The sequence below is a fragment of the Diceros bicornis genome, chromosome 7 (assembly GCF_020826845.1).
Source record: "Diceros bicornis minor isolate mBicDic1 chromosome 7, mDicBic1.mat.cur, whole genome shotgun sequence".
NCBI classification, from domain to species: domain Eukaryota; kingdom Metazoa; phylum Chordata; class Mammalia; order Perissodactyla; family Rhinocerotidae; genus Diceros; species Diceros bicornis.
Window position 1 is genome coordinate 12,266,881 of NC_080746.1, and position 7,196 is coordinate 12,274,076.

The 7,196-nt window shown below is 36.3% G+C and overlaps 1 pseudogene; it reads left to right on the forward strand.

Moving 5' to 3' along the window:
* Positions 1-1,828: 1,828 nt before the first annotated feature.
* On the forward strand, positions 1,829-4,280 carry LOC131408173 (olfactory receptor 8B3-like; annotated as a pseudogene).
* Positions 4,281-7,196: the final 2,916 nt, after the last annotated feature.

The window sequence follows — 7,196 nt, forward strand, 5'->3', positions numbered from 1 at the left end:
TGATTTAAGCGTAAAAGAGTAAATTCACTTAAAAAATGCATATTCTATATTTAAATTGAAAAACATAACTTATCTTTACAAATATCTTTCAGAAACTTTTTGTTTGTGGCAGATTGTATTGGTGCTCTGCCCAGTAGATATTCTCCTCTCTTTCTCCCGAATGCCAGAAACTTATTTTTTGATAGAGGCTAAAAATGGGAGATTCTCATTTTATCAGTAGTCCCTGCGTCTGGGCTGGCCATGTGGCATAGACACATGAGTGAAGAGAAATAGAAAGAAGTCATCTATTGGCTTCTGGAGATGATTTACTTCCTAATACAAAGAGATGTATCAAGGGAGTTCCTTTGCCTCTTTGCTTGCTTTCTTCTTTGGATATACTTGTATTTAGATGTGATTTGTGGAACTTTGAAAGCCTCTTTTATGGCCATGAGGTGACAAGCCTGAGAATTAAGGCCAACAAACCGAGGACAGTGGAATGGAGGAGACTGAGTCCTTGATGAGAGTGTTTTGTTGCTGAACCAAACCTTGGGTATTCTAACTCTAGATTTATTGCTAGGTGAGAAAAATAAGCTCCTATTTTAAATGAGTTTTTAATTAAGCATTCTGTAACTCAAAGCTGGAAACTTTCTAATTTATAACATAGGTTGAAGGCTACATTCCCAAGATATTACATTAAAAAGTATTAAAACAAGTCAACACCTAAGTAAGACTCATGATCCTTTTCAGTAAACACTGAAGGGAGAAGTCATAATTTATTAAGATTAGAAGGTACATTTGTGCAGATTTAAACTTAGATTTTAAATACTATCTTTGGTTTATCTGGTCTGTGATCTTTGTTCATTATACTCTGTGGTCTCTGAAGTGTAAACATTTTCCAACATTCTTATATTTGTGAGAAAGCTAAAAGTTTGTACAGCACTAAATGTATGAAAAATACTTAAATCAAACAAAATAGTTTTTTCATGGCTTCTCATCAAATAAAACTCTGACTCAATTTCTTCTTTAATTTTAACCAAGACTAAATCATAGTTTCATGACGTTATTACTTAGCTTTAATTGTTGGGCAGGTAATGGAAAAACATTGGAAGTTCTTGAACTAGAGAGGGACAGAGCTGTGCTTTCAGGCTTATTCCAGCAGCTGTGTACATAGCTAAATAAGAGGGAGTATGTGGGAAAATGCTAGAATAACAGTTGAACGCAACTAGAGTGCAGCACTACAGTTCAGTTAAAACCTAAAAATCCAGAAGTTGTGTGGTGGCTGAAGGACGTATATGGAGGTCATCATGGTTGTAGATGCTGTTGCTCAGCATGTCATAAATGTGGAATATATTGTGAAGCTTCTCAGCCAAAGAACAACATGATTTTCAGAAATATTTACTGTGTTCCTTCTATATACTCTGCATTGTTCTTAGTTCCAGGAGCAAAGTAGTGGACCAGAGAGAAAAGACATTTGTCCTTATAGAACGTATAGTTGATATGGGAACACAGGAATCAAGGGAAAAAATGTATGATGAGTGTTATGATGGAGGATCTACTGGAATTTATGAGAACATAATGACAGTTGATATTGATTGACCATATGCCAGACATGGTTCTAACCATTTTAATTACTTTTTTTTTCATTTAATTATCACAACAACCTAATGAAAGAGATTATATTTTTACCACCCCTATTTTACAAAGATGGATCAGAAGAACAGAGAGATTGAGTAAATTGTCCAAGGTATTACAGTTAGTAAGAGTGGAAGTAGGAATGGAAGAATCATATACCCTCTCTCTAACTCCATAGCCCCTACTCTCTTCTATGATGAGAATAAAAGGTTACAACATGACTGAAATGTTACATAAGACCCAGCAGGATAGTCAGGTAGAAATTTTCAGTAACTGTTTAAAAGTTAAAACTTTAGAAGGTGTATACAACCTTGCAAATTATTTAGAAGACATCTCAGGAGAGAGAAAACGTGAAGTGAGTTACTGCAATAGTTGAAAAATTTCAGATGAAGAAATAAGGAAGGCTGGAGGCAGAACACTTGCAGTAAGAAAATTTTCCATTTAGCACATGGGAATAAATAGGGAATGAAACAATATAATAGATTTCCCTACAGACATGAAGATAACAGGGAGATGGGAATTTACTTGGGATCTGCACTGAGGGATGTACAATCTCCAGAGGGAAGTGAAAATGAGTAAAGTATTGAAGCCCTAAGGAACTAAAGACAGATCATAGTCCAGGGTATATAATCTTATTATCCTTTTGCATGTAGAGTCTATTCCCAGGGGAAGAGACTGAGCAAGCTTCTGCCTTCTTTATAACCAAATGCATTATGTCATTAAACTCACATTAAATCTTCTGCATTTAATCAAGTAGCAAATGTGAAAATAATAAAGACCATTTTTCTTTGCTACTTGAGATGACTCAAAGTCATAATCAGAAATTATCCTCTATAGTTCAGAAAGATTTCTGGAATATATCTGAATTTAAGTCTGAGCTGCATCCTCTTAGTATCAAAGGAAACAAAGCCTCAGAAACTGAAATTGCCTTTCCAAAACCACGGGGGAAAATACCAAGGATAAGAGAGGACTGAGGCATTCTGACCTAAGGAGGGTGAGTTTCTGAATTCCGTTTATAATAATATATCCCTTGTTTTGAGATTGAGGGTACGGTGACGTAAGACTATTCCTTTCCCATTTTGTGTAGTTCTGAGATTCAAGTGAAATTGGCAGAAGAATTTGTCTGAGGAGAGATCAGAGAATGTTCAGAGACATTAGAGGACTCAAGGGGTGCATTGTCTCAGTCAGTAAGTTCCCTCTCTACAGGTGGAACTCTCATTCTTCCTCATTGATGGCTTTTACTCTGTGACATGAGGCAGTAAATTGATCTCTCCTAGGCTTTGGTCCCTTAGTTCTCAATTAGAAACAGTCTTTGTGGTTCCCAATTCACCAGTCTAATCAGCAATACAGGCGAAAACCAGGTGGCTAGCATTGCTTCCTCCAATTTTACTGATGAGGTGAGGGTTCAAGTGAATGAAGAAATGGTGAGATGAGGGAAAGATGATACTGTCCTAGTCCAAACATCTCCCTTCTCCCTTGATTTACCCAGCAGTCATGTTTGCAGATGGGAGCAAAGGCTAAATTTGTGATTCTGTTTGTTATGTTTAGTTTATTTAGATGCCAGTAAGGGAAAGTTAGTGTTGCTCAGTATCATGGTAGTGGTAAAGGAAGATGGGTCCAGGTGGGCTAGTCTCAGACATTTCCAGTGTATAAACTCTGTTGTAGAACGAGATATTGCAGGAAGAGCTGAGTTGTTCTCTAATGTAAACCTTTTCTCCTGTGTCCACAGAATTCCTTAGAGAAGAATGGCGGCTCCTTTGTGACTGAATTCATTCTGTTGGGATTAACAGATCAGCCAGATCTCCAACTCCCCTTGTTCTTCCTGTTTCTAGTAATGTATATTATCACTGTGTTGGGAAATTTGGGCTTGATAATCCTAATTGGGCTGAATTCACACCTGCACACCCCCATGTACTTTTTCCTCTTTAACTTGTCCTTCATAGACCTCTGCTATTCTTCTGTGTTTACACCCAAAATGTTGATCAACTTTATATCAAAGAACATTATCTCCTATATGGGGTGCATGACCCAGCTCTACTTTTTCTGTTTCTTTGCTATTTCTGAATGCTATGTGCTGACATCAATGGCCTACGATTGCTTTATCTGTAAACCACTTTTGTATAATGTTACCATGTCCTCTAACGTGTGTTCTGGCCTTATGCTTGGTTCATACTTGATGGCATTTTCTGATGCCGTGGCCCACACTGGATGCATGCTGAGACTGACCTTCTGTAATGCAAATACTATCAACCATTATTTTTGTGATATCTTCCCTTTGCTCCAGCTCTCCTGCATGAGCACCTACGTCAGTGAGCTTGTAGTCTTCATTGTGGTCGGCACTAATGTCATTGTGCCCAGTTTCATCATCTTTGTCTCTTATGGTTTCATCATCTCCAGCATCCTCCACATCAGCTCCATGGGGGGCACGTCCAAAGCCTTCAGCACCTGCAGTTCCCACATAATTGCTGTTTCTCTGTTCTCTGGATCATTTGCATTTATGTATCTCAAACCGTCTTCTGTTGTGTCCCTAGATGAAGAAAAAAATCTCTTCTGTCTTTTATACCAATGTGGTTCCCACAATGAACCCTTTAATCTACAGCTTGAGGAACAAAGACGTCAAACTTGCTCTGAGAAAAACTCTGAATAGCAGAAACAGCATCTCTGTGTAGTTAGTCACAGGACAAAGGAATTCTTTGTGTTTAATTAAAATAATTTTATTTGTACTCTTCTTATTCTATTTCTTTCTTACCAGGTTGAGGGAAATATGAGTCTTCTCTCAATAATTTATTTTCACTTTTTGAGAGTAGGTCTTCTCTCTTTCCTCACCGTTTCCAGAATTTCTTTCTTCATCTTTTTTCACATTTAGTAATAATATTTAAAAAAGGAACTTATTATCTCTGTTTTCTTCCTTTATCATTTTGCACTTGTATTTTTCTCTCTGGAAGTAGAAGACTGGCCTACAATGATCAAATCAAGGAACATTGGGGGACATGGTGTCATTGGTGATGTCTTATCTAACACTAGCCGTTGAAGGCGTGAATCAGACCATGTGTTTGTTCCCCCATTTTTATAGCCTTCACTGAAGAAGAAGAAGAAGACATCTCCTTTAATGCCAGGAATGAAGGTTCCATAAAAACTGTCAGTAGAACCCAATGTGCATATGTAAACACTATGCATTATGCTTCCTTTAGCAAATTGTTCTTTTATCTTTGCACACTAAACCTTGCACATAACAGGTTGTCAAAATATACGTATTCCATGGATAGAAAGGTAAATCTTGGCGTGGTTAATGACTTATTTGCAGTTACATATCTTCTTAATGAAGAATTCTAGAGTAAAATTTCAATCTTCTGATTTTAGTCTACTACTCTTTCTTGTATACTTTGCTTCTCCTTTATTCTATTACTTTTGTTTCAGTAAGCATGGAATATGAGAAAATATCTAATTTGAAAGTTGACTGTGCTTTGTTATAGGATGATATATGAATTTTTCTCAGGGTGCATATTACTTTTTCGTTGTTTTTTAATTAGAAAAATAGCTTGATCATTATTTTTGTTGGTAAACAGGAGACCTTTTGGGATAGTATAGTTAAGAAACAATTGGCTGAAATAGGAAAGTTACTTCTCTTGCAAAAATAAAAAAATGAATTTGGAATGTTTGCAAGTATTAATAATTCAGAAAAGAGGGCACAGAAGAGAAAGGAGCCAGAACATGTAGTTAGACCAGAACTCAACAAGACATACTGCCGATAAATAAGAGGTCCCTGTTGGGGCCGGCCCCGTGGCTTAGCGCTTAAGTGCGCAGTGCTCCACTACTGGCGGCCTGGGTTCGGATCCTGGGCACGCACCGACACACCGCCTCTCTGGCCATGCTGAGGCCACGTCCCACGTGCAGCAACTAGCAGGATGTGCAACTATGACATACAACTATCTACTGGGGCTTTGGGGGAAAAAAAAAAAGGAGGAGGATTGGCAATAGATGTTAGCTCAGAGCTGGTCTTCCTCAGCAAAAAGAGGAGGATTAGCATGGATGTTAGCTCCGGGCTGATCTTCCTCACAAAAAAAAAAAAAAGAGGTCCCTGTTGGAGAGTGGTAATGGGGATATAGAAACCACTTTTCAATCTGAATTTTTATCCTGTTCTATACAGTAATGTAAATACACAGTCCACAAAACATTCATAAACTTATAATGCACAATGACCATACATTAGTAGTGTTTTGGGAAATGAAAATGGAAAAGCTGTGGCCAAATTTGGGGAACCAGGTAGGGAGAGGACATTTTTCAAGAGATAAAATAATGGATAGTAATTAAAACTCAAATTAGGAAGAAGGAATCTAAAAAAGAAAATGATGAATCAAAAAAGCCCATTCTTCTGACTCTCCTCCCCTTTCTGGAAGGTCTAGAAATATTATAGAGATCACAGGATTTCTCTGCATAAGATAAAAACTCAAGTTATTTGATATTGAAAAAATTTCAACCCACAGGGCTGGAGGACCTGGGAACAAGTAAATCACCCCTGTTTTTAGTGACTTCCATATGCAACTTCCTTGTGGATTTTAAGGTATAAAAACCTTCAACTGCATTTACGAGAGTAATGATAATTTGAAAGAAACATTTCTTGAATAAATCAAATTACATCAATGTCTTTTCTGGAATAGGATGTTGGATTATTTTTATTTTGAGAAAACAGGTAAAAATAATTACTCTAAAAACCTTTAATCTTTAATCTAGTAACAATTTCAACATTTTGTAAGATGATTTAATAAGGTTTTCAATTTTACTTGTTTTCTAGTATCCACTCAAGATTTAGATATTGTGAAATTTAGTAACGCTGGTATGTTGGTTTGCTTGTGTTTTTTTTTAGATGTTCAGCATTGCTAAATTCTTGATTCATGATTTTAAACGACTATTCATACCATATCCTCTGGACTCAAAATCATTCTTGATTTTCACTAACAAGTTATTGTATAAAATAGTTGATCTTGGTTGGTGGTTTCTTTTTTTTTTCATTTACTTACTGTTTCTTCTGATAAAATTGTTTTCCTTATTGACAGAAAATGTATCTAAATAAATTGTTAATAACTATGCTATTTGGGAACATTTGGTAACATTGCAAATGTGTGTCCACTGTTACATATTTTATCACTATTTGACATGACCAAAATTATGAGTTAAACCTATGCACTAGTCTTTCATTTGAGAAGCCTCAAATACAAATTAAATTTGTTTCATTTTTAGAAAAGATATACTTTCAAATTAGGTTCCATTATTTCTGATTATTTTGTATAAAAAATAATAAAGTATAAATACAGCTTGTAAAAGTTTAGTGTGGCAAAGTGGTAACAAAAGGAAACTTAGCTATAGCTTCTATTTAGCAATTTAAGCTCTATGTGTCTATTTTGGACGTCTCTCAAAGGAGACGAATCAAGTTAGGATGTTTTGTATGTGTAACGTAGAGTTTGCCTTTACAGCGTGTGTTTCCTTGCGTTATGGGAATGGCACTAAAGAAGTTAAGCGAGACAGTATAATTCTATTGACGTTGTCACAGCTGAGAGCTAAATAAGTGAGCCATGGGGTTTGCCTGT